General features: G+C 32.9%; 1 long non-coding RNA gene across 1 annotated transcript; it reads left to right on the top strand.

Moving 5' to 3' along the window:
- The first annotated feature begins 1106 nt into the window (after positions 1 to 1106).
- Positions 1107 to 12122, top strand: LOC131384287 (uncharacterized). The gene is made up of 3 exons (XR_009214978.1): positions 1107 to 1206; positions 10665 to 10722; positions 12078 to 12122. It is a non-coding gene; the product is annotated as an uncharacterized LOC131384287 (long non-coding RNA).
- The last annotated feature ends 2419 nt before the right edge of the window (positions 12123 to 14541 follow it).

Here is a 14541-nt window from a genome sequence, read left to right as displayed (position 1 = left end):
TGTTTAACAATAATAAAGAACAGAAGAGAGGAATGATCCTGCAGAATTTACTTATCTACAGAAAAAGTTTTCAGCAGAAATTTGATGGACTTAGATGTTTTGAAAACAAATTTAAAGTGAAAACTCGAATGAGACAAACCAGATGACATAAACAAGTTTTATATAGAAAAGGCCTAAGTATCGAATTGGTGATGGCTGGAGAAAATTAAGTCTGGATTCGAATGAAATCTTATAATTATGCAGTGTTCCAAAGCATATCTCAACAGCCGTTTGTCTCAAAATTAAAATAGCTTTTATTTCTGAGTACCTATGTGCAGTTATACAATGCAGAATAGCTCATCAAAGTACTTAGAAGGTACTTAGAAGGATTACAGGTAATCCCTTCACCCACCTGAACTTATTCTAGAAAATAAATGGAAACAATAATTCTAGTAGTAAATATTTATTAAGCTCTTAATCTGTGCCATCTTTTGTGTATTCACCTCATTATTGTATACTTATCAAAGAAAATAGGTAATATTAACACCCTGAATTTATAGATAATGATACCATGGCAATACAGAAATTAATAACATGCACAATGCCAAGCAGCTAGAGAATAGAGTAACAGGGATGGCTATAAAATCGTATAGCTATATCGTTGTCTTTCTTGCTCTCTTTTTTCAAAGAAATTGGTATCATATAAGATATGTTATTCTGTGCCACAATTTTATTCTTACTCATTTACTACAAATGCATAATGTAGTATTGCAGATATATCTGTAAATGGTATTACCAAAATATCTTGTTTAGCTTATTTCTTTTGCAGTAATAAAGATTTAAAAGGAATGAAAATAATGGAAATTAATGAACATTTATTTTCTAAAATATCAACACGTTCTTTCTCAATTGCTGTGCAAACCCATGTTTACATTTTTTTTTCAACTTTCCATGGTAATTGCAAAGGATTAGGATGGAAGACATTGGTTTCAGCACTGTGACTACATTTATTCAGCCATTAATTCAAAAATATTTATCAAACATTGTGCTATTTTTAAAAATTTAATAGATTCTGCAGATATAACAATGAGTAAACAATTAATTATATTGTGAACCCTACCTTCTAGATGGTCCCTAAAATCTGTCAGAAAAAGTCGAAGGGAAGAGTTATGGCTTTTGATGAATCCAGAGAGCACAGGAAGCAAAGGAAAGGTTTCGCAATCCTTGGTAAGCATTTTGTTAGTGAGAATCCTAATTTCCCTAGCTCTTGCCTCTTCGGTTTCTCTTATACAAGAATTGGCAGTCGTCTTTCTTTTTTTTTTTTTTTTCTTCTGAAGAATTCCTTACCTTTCTTCCACTTTTCTTCCATGCTGTAATGTTATCAAGCTTCCAAAGTGCCAAGCTTTGCTATTCCTAGGAAGATTTAAGAAGGTTGCATATTCAAATGTTTGTATCATTGCATACATTTGCAGAGTTAGAGATTTGGTTTTATTCTATTTTCGATGTTAATTTGGTGACCAATTACAATTCCTTGTTTTTATATAGTTTTTCTTATACTTAAAAATATTATCTTTCATGTTGCTATTCATAACATTATTTGAGGTAAGGAAGTATTTAATAATAAAAACGTAAGGTAATCAAGGCATTAGAGAGCCTAATGATCACAAGTAAGGAGTTAATGTTGATAAAGCAGAGAGAAAAATTTGACTTTTCCACACTCAGTCTCTACTTACGACTTATTTCATCTCTTTGGGTGGGTCCCGATCAATTTGTTACAAACAAGCACATATTCATTTATTCAAGAGTCAGATTTATAAAGCTGAAGCAAAGTGATTAATTAGTGCTATTAATCACTAATATATATAAAGTTAAAAATATTTTTTAAAAAATCAGAAAGAGTCATGACCATTTCTTTTTGGATAGGCCATTTCAAGATTTTCCCCCAAAACAGAGAGTTACTTGATTAATACAGAATCATTTTATGAAAATTGAGAAATTTCATGAAGTTGAATCTATCAACCATGATAGTCTAATGAATTATACTAACATTTGTGGGGTACTTCTGATTATTTGGAAATAGAGTATACTCATCCTAAGGATGCTAGTGAAATAATATGTTCTTCTTTCCTCAACTCCTGTTTTCCCCTTGTGCCCCAGGCTCTTTGATGATCATTGAGTTTGTACCTGTTATTATATCATTCTTTCTCATTTCAACATACTCCCTTTTCATATTAAAATTTAAAATTCTCCTTCTTCATTTACATGTATTAATGACTTCTGGGAGGCACCTTAATCATATCAGTAATGAGCTGTTAGCTTCAATTAAAGAAGGTGGCCCTTCTCTAACCTGGTTGTCCTTTTCATGATCTTTATCTATCAGATTTTACAGGTTAACTCTCTAAGCCTGTCTGTCCACTGATTATAATAACCAGTTTTCCACAGCCTTATTCATGTGTCATTGACTTCTTCCCATCTCTTTTTGAGATTGTAAATAAAGTGAAAATGAGGTATGTGTTGTGTAGATGCATAATTATAGCATACAGAAAACCAATGTTGTACATAAAAACAATGACTTCTGACATAAGAAACAAGTAACATTCTTGTGGCAGGTATTGTGTGTGTGCATGTGTGTGTGTGTGTGTGTAAAGTGTAGATATTGATCATCCATGTGAGAGAGGGTAAAAGAGAATCATTATCTCATTTTCAGTTAGACCATTAAGGCTTGATGAGTGCATATGTTGTCAGGATGTCCTTAAAGAACAGAAACCAGGAGTGGCAGGAAAATGAAAGGAAATGAAAAAGTGATCTGCAGTGTATTCTAGAAAATGCACATGAGTTGGCAGAAGGTTTCAAAACATTCAAATTCTGTTTCTTATTATGCCATTAATCATGAATGGCCTTGGATATGGTAGACTGATAAAACTCTCTCTACAGAATACTGAATAACCAAGTGTCTGCCTTAAAATTTAGACAGTATAAATCTGTGAAGTTGCATGATAGATCTATTGCTGCTGAATGAAGTGAGTGATGGGAATCACTCACACACAGTATATCAAAACCTGCTATTAGCTAATAGGACAGTTGTGAAAACAAAAGTGAATGGATAATTCAAATTAAGTTAAGTAATTCTATTTTCTACATAATGTGCTCACTCTGCATTTTTAACACTGTCACTTAACCTTCTATGTGGTGCAAGGTTCTCCGATAGAGCAGTCCACCTTGCATTTTAAAATTCTTTCTGGGTAAGGTATTTGCAATAAGGACTAAGCCCTGCCAACCACTGCAATAATCCAAACATTGGAGAGAACTCCACCTCTTCATTTCACATTGTTTTCAAAATTATATACCTTCAGGGAGATATAATCACAGTAGTAGGCAAGATGACTTTTTCTTAAAAAAGGTGGAGAATAAATCTAGGCAAACTTTGTGGAAGAAAAGGGCACTAAGGAGAAACACCGAATAAAATAAGGCAGCAATACAAAGTGTAATGAATATGACAATTTGAAAAAATATCCATGAAAAAAATGTATCATATACTTTGGGTAAGAAGGAATTAAGACCATTTAAAAAACATTAGAATACAAAAATTAAATGATTATTACAGAGGGAAAAGCTAAGCTGTATGTCAATGAAGAAGAAAAAAACAGTAAAATACATAAAAATTATACATGGAACAAAAAAAAAATCTATAATCAAATTTTCCTTGAATAGTTACAGGGCTAGAAGTTTCATTATCAATGTAAAACAATAGGATATTAAAAGGCATTGAAAATTAATTTCTATAATATAAATTAGCAAGTTGACAAAGTACTTTTGCCCTGATTAAGGGACATAAGAAGATGTCTAATCAACTCCCTCTCTCTCATTCTTCTTGCTCTTAGATTTTATTATTTTACCATTCAAGGAAAGGAAAATAATGGTTTTGAGCTTTAAGATTTGGTTTAGGTGACAATATTTTAGGATTTAAGATAGTATAGACAATCGAGGAGTAATTGCTATAATTTCATTTTAAAGGGTTCAATTTCAATTTTGTTTTCTTCTACCACTAAAACATAAATGTACATATAAGTGTGTGTGTGTATATATATATACATATATATGTATATATATATATAATTAAGTGTTTTGAGTGACAACTACTTTAAAAAATGGCACAGAATGGAAAAGATAGGTTAACAAAGTAGCATTTTAGAAAATTGAACACTTCCCCACTTATGAACAAATTTTGTTGTAAATACTTTATAAAATGTGTATTGAAATATTGCTTTAACCAAACTTGAAAAACATTGATGAAAAATGTAACGACAAAGGTCAACAGTTTCACAAAACCTTTAGCCAAGTTTTCATAAAGTAAAATAATTATATTACAGCATATCATATCACTTAAAATGATATGCTGTAATATAATTATTTTACTTTATAACTTTGGCTATAATGTGATTCCACCTGAGTCATCAGTTAATCAGTTTGAATAACCTGCATCTGGAGAGACTGGGCAGATTGATCATTAAGAATTGCTCACACTAGCTCTGCTGTGTAGCATATGCATTATATTTCTGACACTTTCATATGAGACTAACTCAACTCAAATCAAAAGAATCTATTAAACATCTGCTAAATAGCTAACCTGGAGAAATGGAAAGAAAAAAATTAAAGAAAGAAATTTTTAAAACACATTTTGCATTGTCAAGGTATTTAGAAGCAGTAGAAGAGGAAAGAAAAAAGGGCCACGAAAAAGAGCCAAGGGAAAATCATTTTCATTAAGCAAATAGAAAGTACTGCTAAACATTATTGGTGAGCAGCCAAATCAGGCCAAAGGAAAAGACTAAATTCTATTACAGTCTACAATAATTAAATGTATATAGTGACTAAAGTGCAAGAAGTATGCAGAACCCAGTCTAAGTAAAACAACAGAAGCCAAGAATAGTAAAGAAACATCCCCCGAATAAAGAAAAAGACAGCTGTCAAATTATTGTTCAGTGAAATGCTCATGGGTTACTTTATTTCACTAGGAGGCTTAGAAACCTCTCAATCTCATTCTCCTTACAAATACGTTAGTACTAAATCTCTCCATAAAACAGTTATTTTCCCTCTAGCATTTTGAAAATGTTTGTTTCATCAATTGTTTCAGAGTTTGAAATGTTTCAGAGTTTGAAACACTTCTTTGAGCAATATTTACTATATATTTTTGCTTCGTTTGAAATTTCTGTCATATAGTATCTGTCACAGCTTTTAAAAATAAATATTCTGAAGTCTAAATTTAAGTAAAATAGCTTTGCATTTATGCATTTGATATAAATGGAGTATGTGAATTTACTATTGGATTGATTTACAAGTAGAATCATTAGATGTACAGACCATTTAAAGTGTTGTAGCTTTCTGGGACACCAAATTGTGTAGGGAACTAGAGAATTGTTCTGTGCATAAGAAATAATATCCTGCAATGCCAAGTAATCTAATTTTTCACATATTTTATCTTGGTGATCTGACAGGGAAGAGGAGGCAGAGAGAGAGAGTGAGAGAGAGAGATTTAAAATTAACACAGCGACTTCAATGTTTTTGAAATGCAGCGTCAGAAAAGAAGTCTTAATATTCCTACAAAGTTTTGAGGTTTATAAATTATCTTCAAAACTCAAACTCGATTTAAATAACTCAAAGTCACACTTCATATCTGATGAATATATCTATAGTTCTATCATTGTATGCACAATCCTGACTAAATTCTTTGCACATTTTCCAAAATATAAGTTCACATTCAATGGATAAATATCTGCTGCAATGTATATTACTTGCTCAAGCTCACTAGAGACCAGTTTGGAAAATTTGGGAAATAATTTTTTTGTTTTCCAGGTCCTTCTTTCTCTCTTATAATAATAAATTATCAACTACATAGCTGCACAGTCACATTTCACATATGTTAGAGTTTGATGATCAGCCTCTAACTATGATCATTAATGATGAGCCTCTAAATCAATTATGGTTAGTTTTCATTTACAGATTTACTTTACTACCAAAAATAAAAATAAATGTTCTTACATTCATTAAAGTTTTCTTTAAAAATTAGGAAAAAATTAATGTAAGTTTATATGCTCAATTTATATTGAACAGGAATCTTTTCGGCTTTGAAATACTTAGTTAATTCTTAGATTTTGGACATTCTATATTAGTATTGTTTTGTTTTTTTCCAAATAGTATATATTTGGATGAGATTGAGTTCTCACATGTATTTTTAGGAATTAAATATAGAACAATTGAATAATTCATAATATACCAAGTAATTTTGGTTAAAAAATAATTGATGATTTTACAAATGAGATTTATCAAATACCAGTATTTATCAAACTCCACTTCCTATAAGAATATAGGACCCAAATTTGTATTTTGCAATACAGACCTTGGAGTTAAATGTAAATGTTTTACTAACTATATAGCTTTACAGAATTTTTTATCAACAAAGTAGTTACCAGTTTGGCAAAACCTAGAGAAAAAAGAGTGTTTCCTTTTCCTAAACCATCTATTATTGTATGCAGTCAGCCAATTTCAAATATGGAAAGCTGAATATTTTTGTGCATGTAGAAGTTATATTGAGTAACTTTCATTTTTCATGGGAAATGCTGACATCATCATGATGCCAAAACTCAAGCAGCTACCCTAATTTCAAGCTCCATTAGCAACATGGGAAATATTACATTGCTTACATTTATAGAACTGAAGAAATACAGACTCTCAGATAATATAAAACAAAGTGAAGGCTAATTCTGTTCAGTTCCTGAAATATAAGGTCCGTATCTAAAGTAATTTGCCTTTTCATTGTTATATTTGCAGTCACAAATTAAGTAAAAGCTCTCTTCAAAATTACTTTTTAAACATGTTTCTATACTCATCATACTTCAAATCCTAGCATTTTTAGTAATAATTCTGTTTTAGTACATAACCATTACTTGAAAATAAAAATTCAGGAGTTTAATAAATAATTATTTTCACTGGTGTGACTAAGGCCAGATAATATATTCTAAAGTGAAAAAAAAGGTTAGAAATAAATTGTAAAAGTTATAATTTTTCTAAAGATATTTACTAGTAAAGTTTATTCATTCTTGAGCCGAATACTTCCAACTTTGCATCTTGGATACTCCAACCCTAAACTCTCACTAGAAGACCAGATTTTAATAGACAATTTGTAATTAGTCATTCCCAAATATATATCTAATTTAATATAACTAAACAGAATTCTTGATTTCTCTATTCCACTTATTTCAAATAACATCACATGTAGCTCAGTTAAAAATCCAGAAGTAAAATTAGAATCTCCTGTTCCACAGTTTTTTAGTTTTACTCCCAATTATCCAATGACTTCTTAATAGTTACCCTATTAATTACCTAAGTTCAAATCAACATCATTTCTCCACTGGACCACAGCCACGTTTCCTAAGTGCTTCCATTTTGTGTCACCCACTCTCAAAATTACCTTCATGTTTATTTTCCATAGAGCAGCCCAAGGGATCTTTTCAAGCCTAAATCAGAATATTTTCACTTCTGCTTAAAACTGTACAGTGATGTCTCACGCAATTAGAGTATAATTTAAACCTCTCATTATGACTTAGCTTTAGGAAACTTAAAATTGATGGCTCATGTTTATTTTTCGAATGCTACACAATTTTTGTTTTATTTAGTACATTTTGACCACCTTCACCAGCTTTCTAGTCCTTTAACACTCGGAGTAAACCTTGCCATGGGGTCTTGGCATTTACTCATTTCCTTGCCTGGAATTTTTTTTTCCTGTTTGGGGTGTGTGTGTGTGTGTGTGTGTGTGTGTGTGTGTGTGTGTGTGTGATTTGTAAATTCATAGTTCTTAACTCTGACTTAATTTTCTCCACTCCTTCAGCGAGTTTTGATTTCTTCATAATCATCTCAAGTTAAAATTGAGTTTTGCCCATGGTCATTGTCTACCTGTCACCCAGAATATTTCTTCCAAGGGTACCAGAAATGGGATTTGCTTGTCTTCTTCACTTGTGTATCCGTAATATCTAGTGCAAAGCTTATCACATTATTGGTTCTCAATAAGAAATTTTAATGAATTAATTGTAACAAAATTGTTCATTTTGTCATGAGGTCCAAGCTACCACACCTGTGATTTAAAAATGAGACCTGATTATTATTTCTTCAAGATAGGTAAAATTAAAAGAATGTTCAGATTAATGAAGAATCCTGTTTCCCTTTGACTGTTGTTGGTATCACCTCACATTCTGGCTGCTGAGAATAAGCGTTTTGGCTGCTCTGGCATGGCATTTTCTTATTGCTTAATGATTTTCCAATGATAGAGGAATGCACTGCAACTGAGCCATAGAGACTTGAAAGATATCTGCTGTACCCGACATAGAAATCCCTCTCATTTTCAAGACAATGTACTGGCACTGGTTCTGCCTTAATTGTTTAGACCTCACAATGAGGATGTGTAGAGGGAAGAGCAACTCTTTCCATCAGTGTCATCAACATTGTCAGTCCATAATCCATAGTTCTATGTTTCCCACTTATGACTCAGAACTCTTATCAGTTCCAAAGCTTGTCTTAGGGCAAAAAAAAAATGTACAGTCATGCTCTGCATAACACATTTCTGTCTATAACAGATTTTATATATGATGGTGGTCCCATAGGATTATAATGGAGCTGAAAAATTCCTATCACCTATTGATGTCATAACTGCAGTACCGACATAGCTCAACAGATTACTCCTGTGTTGGTGGTGATGCTGGTGTAAACAAATATACTGGACTGCCAGCTGTATAAAAGTAAAGCACATACAATTTTGTACAGCATATTATACTTGATAATGATAATGGCTATGTTTCTGGTTCATGTATTTACTATACTATATTTTTTATTGTTATTTTAAAGAGTGGTGATGGGTGCCTGTAATCCCAGCTACTTGGGAAACTGAAGCAGGAGAATCTCTTGAACCCATGAGGCAGAGGTTGCAGTGAACCGAGATCGTGCCACTGTACTCCAGCCTGGGCAACAAGAGTGAAATTCTGTCTCAAAAAAAAAAAAAGTTATGTGTAAGATAGTCTCAGGCCGACTGTTTTTCAGCAGGTTTTCCAGAAGAAGGCATTCTGATCATAGAAGATGATGGCTGCATGCATGTAACAGCTCCCAAAGACCTTCCAGTGGCATAATTTTATGGTTATCAGTGATATTGATCACTATATCAATGAAGACAGTGTTATTGATAATTCCGACCCTGTGTAGGCCTAGGCTAATGTGTGTGTTTGTGTCTTAGTTTTCAACAGAAAGTTTGAAAAGTAAAAAGAACATTAAAATAACAAAATGCTTAAAGAATATGAATATAAAGAACAAAACAAACTATATTATTATATTGGCCAGAGGTGGATCACTTGTCTATGCCCTAATTATAATGATTAAAAATGAGTTTCTGACATCTTCATTCTTTATAATGGATGATCAGGTCTAGCCTTAAGGAAAAAGAAGATGCAACTATGTTTGCCTCCAAATCCATTTATTTCCTATATACATGAAGTCATTTTCCCAAAGTCATGACAAAATACTAGAATGAGGCAGTCAGTAGGATTTTCTGTATTAAACACAAAGTGCTCCCTAAACCATCTCCTTCCATAGCCACTTCCTCTAGATTTCTAAGAAAGTAACCAGGTGGTTCTATTTCTTGCGCTCACTCCATTTCCATCCTTTGAAAGAGAGATTTGTCTTTTACTAGAAAGTCCCACATATAGGTGAAACAGACAGGAGACTAATATTCAGGGCAAGTACCGAACACATACTACCTGCAATCAACCTGGAAAGGTGGCGATACAGCTCACAAATGCAGGGTATGTGAAGGAAAAATCAGAGTTGTTTAGGCATTTTAGTCAGAAAAAAATGAATACACAAGTTATTTTCTCATAAAATATGTGAGTACTAGAATTGTGAGCTTGATGTAATCATGGATGCACAATTATTTAGTATGTAAAGAGAAAATGTTTTAACACTCTGAAAAAGAGTACCAGGATAGGTACAAGGCGTATCAAGATGTGCCTTGTTTGACAATTAAAGGGCTTAGAACTGAACCTGCAGGAAATGCAAAACAAGCTGAGAAAAGTTGAACATAAAAGTGGTCTGATTATATCCTTATTAACTTAATTCATTATTAACCTTTATTAACTCTTGCTTAGACTACTAAGGTTTCCTATGATTGGTCTCCCTTCTAATGTTCCCTCATAGTAATCTTATTAAGTCAAATTTCCCCATGAAATAACCCAGAATCACTTGACATCCCCCTGACGGAGAACATTCCTACATCCTGAAGAAGTCCTCTGGCTGCCCCATTTCTCACTGTGCAAGAGCTATGACTTCCTTTGATGTAAAAATCCAAATATAAAAAAAAAGACATGTCACTTTTTTGACAGGATAAGATAGATGGAAAATATATTTAAAATGTATGAATAACAAGACATTTTATATTATTTGATACTATGCATAATTTATCTGGAGAAGTCATGATATCATTGGTGTTTCAAATTTTTCATATTGGAAAATGCTGGTGTCATTAAAAATTATTGGGGAGCATAAAAATAGTAGTTTCAGGAAATAGTTTCGGAAGAAGTACAGAAAACAGGTGTAAATTATTAAGGATTTGATAAGAAATTAAGATATTGAATAGAAACTATTCACCACAGGACCACTGGATAAAGGAAAGAAGAGACATCAGAGGATGGATTTGAAGACTCAAGGAAGGTAATTGATTTTAGAATATATGGGAAGTTGTGACACCAGGAGAGTAAAAATGAAAAGAAAAATATTTTGTGGAGTAAATCTCTGGAAGATGAAAAAATACTTCTTTTGCTAGAAAATGGCTTAATAAGTGAGCAGGAAAAGATTGAGGGAGCTTGAATTGAAAGAATTGTATGAATATAAAGTAATTTAGTTTAAGATGCATGCTCATGAGAAAGGGCTTGAAGATAAAAACATTGTTTAGAGTAGCATCTAAACAAAAGCCTTGAAAAAGAACAGCTACATTGAAAAGAGGGCTGGCGTTGACTGACGTGCATGTCTAGGAAAATGAGTGCTGTTTTAAGACTTCTCCAACTGAGTAATGATTAGCATCTAGGAAGAGAAACAGAAAAAGCTAATGTTTTCAGAATCCTGATTTGAGATTGGCAGGGAAGAATTGTGTAAGAACAGAGGGCAACGGGACCAAAAATGTCAGTAAGATAATAACTGAAAGAACAGAAATTGAAGTCCAGGAAAGTGTACATGCGGTCAGAGGGAGCTGGTGAAAAGGACAGTGGGGAGATGGGGAAATGGAAGTAGATATATTAAGGATGAGAAGTTTGGAAATGTGGAAAGACAGTAGCTTGTGTTTAGAGATTGCATATTTGAAGTCCAAAATATATAGAGAGTTCTTCTAAGGAATAAACAGTTGTGGTCATGTCAAAAAGTGGTCATGACATCAAGTGGAAAAGAAAGTTATAAGAATGGCAACATCAAGGAATTGGGAGTTTGGCATGTACTTCTGTAGTTTTTGGCAGCCTATCACCCATTCACTCTTCTTTTAGCAAAAATAACCCAATTTTTCTTAAGGAAATATTCCTCCAATATTCTAAGTCCATGTGATTCAGGTGTAATCTGCCATTGAATACTGCAACCCCATGAGTGGTTATGAAACCCACGTCGGCAGTCAAAGCAACACGAACATGGCCATAATAGTTAGTTCAGGACTGGCTAAACATATAATACAAACAAGTACAGTTCTAGGACTTTAAAAAATATTTGTGGTCATTCAAAGTTTAAAATGTAAGCCTGAAAGTGCTTTTAAGTAAAATGATATCTCAAGGGGATTAACTGCCTTAGAATGGAGCCAGATTCAGGGAAAAGCATAGAATAAATGGAAAAAGGAAACTTAAGACCTATGATATAAGAGGCCCTTGATGCTGCCATGCCTGAAACTAGAGTCCATAACTGGACTTTCCAGTTAAATTTTACTTAAATGCCTTTATTCAGTTCATACTATTTAAATTGGGCTTCTGTTGTTTGCAACCACAAAAGTTTCTAATTTTAAATAACAACCAACACATTTTTCCTTTCTTGAGGAAAAAGGATAGGAAGAAAATATGATAACAGAAGCTCATCAGCAGACTCTTCCTGGTAAATATTTTCCTGTTATTTATTATTCTTATCTCTCTTCATTTTACACAAATCTTAACTGCTCTGATCAGGAAATTTAATTAATTTGTTCTAACCACATTCAGTGTAATGTTTTTCAGCCAATATGACTAAATTTAAAGCAAAAGAAATAACATAAATCTTTTAGCTTCTTAGGGAAAAGATGGGTGTGTTAATAAGAATAACTTCTAATCTGTACAGTTTTCATTTTCTTTCATGAAAATGTGTGTTATTTAGAAAATAGTTCTCTACAGTACGAGGTTACACCTGAAAAAGGTTGGAAGTACTATCACCTGAGTAAATAATGTAATAAGTACAACAGGAAATAAATTAATATTTAGTGTAGAAATGGATGTTTTATTTCAGTGACTTGGGTAGAAAAGGTACAATTATGGAGCTTTCAAAGATGATAGCATAATGATACAGTTCTTTATCTGATTTACGGAGAATGCTGCCATTTGAAACAAAGGAAACAGAGTAACTAGGACAGAACAAGCTCAAATTAAATGACCACGATACTCAGATTTTTTTTCCTCTCTTAGATAAGAAGATATCATTTGGCTGAAAGAATGAAGAGAAAAATAGATGGACTCTATGGTTTAGGTGACTGCAAATGGAATACCTTTCACCTCTAATTGACTGACTGAAATGGAGGCAGTCTCCATAGAGACTGAAATTCTTCTCTGAGAGATGGCAGTTAGGTAGAGAGACTGCAGATGGAGGGCTGCATCTCCATTCCTAAGAGAGAAGAAGTATGACTTTAGGACTAGATTCACCGGCTTCCATAGCTGATCTGAGCTATTATCAATCCCCCATATTTTAAAATGTAGTGCTTCTGAAAAAATTGCGATTTAAAAAAATATAACTAATTATCGTAAGACATTAAGAAATGGGGAAGTGTTTGAGTCAATCTTGTGCTTAAACTACTGCTAAAGCTATTAAGCTTCATGTTTCTGTATGATTATGCTCTGAAATCCTGTGATTATATTGTCATAAATAAATATGATTGAAAGATTCAAGTACAGTGCCTCTCAGCTATAGGATAAATTTTAATAATACAATAAAGCATTTTAATAATCAAATAGAAAAGGAGGCCTTTTGTTAAGCACTGTCTTCCTATAGCATCTTCCTTTAGCTTGTGTCCACCATCCCATTTTCTACTGGTTTTTCACCTACGTCGTTGAATACTTGTCACGTTTTATATTTCTTCTCCGAACTGCTCTGGCTATTCTATGTGGATTATAAGTGTTATGTTTCATCAGGATTGCCTTCAGGCCATTATCATATCTGCAATGAACATCCTTCTAAACTGCCTTCTGTTTCCCTCAGACTCCCATTTATAGACTCTCCCATCTTCTACTGAGAGAGGGGGATCTTTTTCTCTAAACGTAAATGGGATGATGAATTCCTTTCACGGCTTTCTGTTGCAGAGAGAATAAAATTCAGAACCCTACAAGGTTCTGCATTAAGTGCTCCTTATTCTGTGTAATTGCCCAACCCTCTTCTCTCTAGTCAATATACTTCAGCCATAGTTTTTCTTAATTCCTCAAAAATGCTGAATTTATTGCCTGTAGTTACATCCTTTCTACAGCTCTTCAGATGACTTTCTCTCTTCCTTTGGTCTGATTTTAAATGCAATTCCTTCGAAGAAATCTTTCCAGATGACCCACTTGAAATAAATTCTCCAATATTATTCTCAATATTAACTCTCAGTATGCCTCCTTCAAATACATAGTATACTCTGTATTTATTTTCTTGATTGGGCTATTTGCTTATATTTTTTCTTTCTTTAACACTAGAACACAAGCTCCATGAAGCCCAGGACTTTCTGCATTCCCTGCCACTGAATCATCACAGCTAATACTCTGCTGAATAAGTATTTGTTATTGGATTATAATTTGACACATCAATATTTTTATGATTTTTTGAAATCGATCTTACCTCATTCCCTCAAGTTTTGCATGATTGGAACCTTGTTGAGACATTTCAAACCACAGCCTTCTTTCTATTTTCCTCTAAAACATTTATCACAATCTAGTGTAGAGCACAGTTAAATTAGTTATTCGTTTATTGTCTCCACAGTCTGTAAACTTCATGCAACATTTCAAGACTTTTCATTCGATTGCCATTGTTTATTGTTTCCCCACTGATCTAGCCTCAATTCATGATGAATTTTCACTGAATATTTGATTGATGTTTCAGGTTGAGCGTAGAGAAGGATTTCCTGGTCAAATGGTTTTGTGAAACAAGACGTCATATACTATTATCTTAAACATTTACACCATTCATACAATGTAAAAAGTTCCTGATAAATGCTTCCATGATAAAATATGTTAACTTTGTTTAACTTAGTCTTTTATCAGTGTATTTACTCATAGAACTGCTATTAAT

The sequence above is a fragment of the Hylobates moloch genome, unplaced genomic scaffold (genome assembly GCF_009828535.3).
Source record: "Hylobates moloch isolate HMO894 unplaced genomic scaffold, HMol_V3 SCAFFOLD_9, whole genome shotgun sequence".
Classification (NCBI taxonomy): Eukaryota; Metazoa; Chordata; class Mammalia; order Primates; family Hylobatidae; genus Hylobates; species Hylobates moloch.
This window is presented reverse-complemented; position numbering and strand designations above follow the sequence as displayed.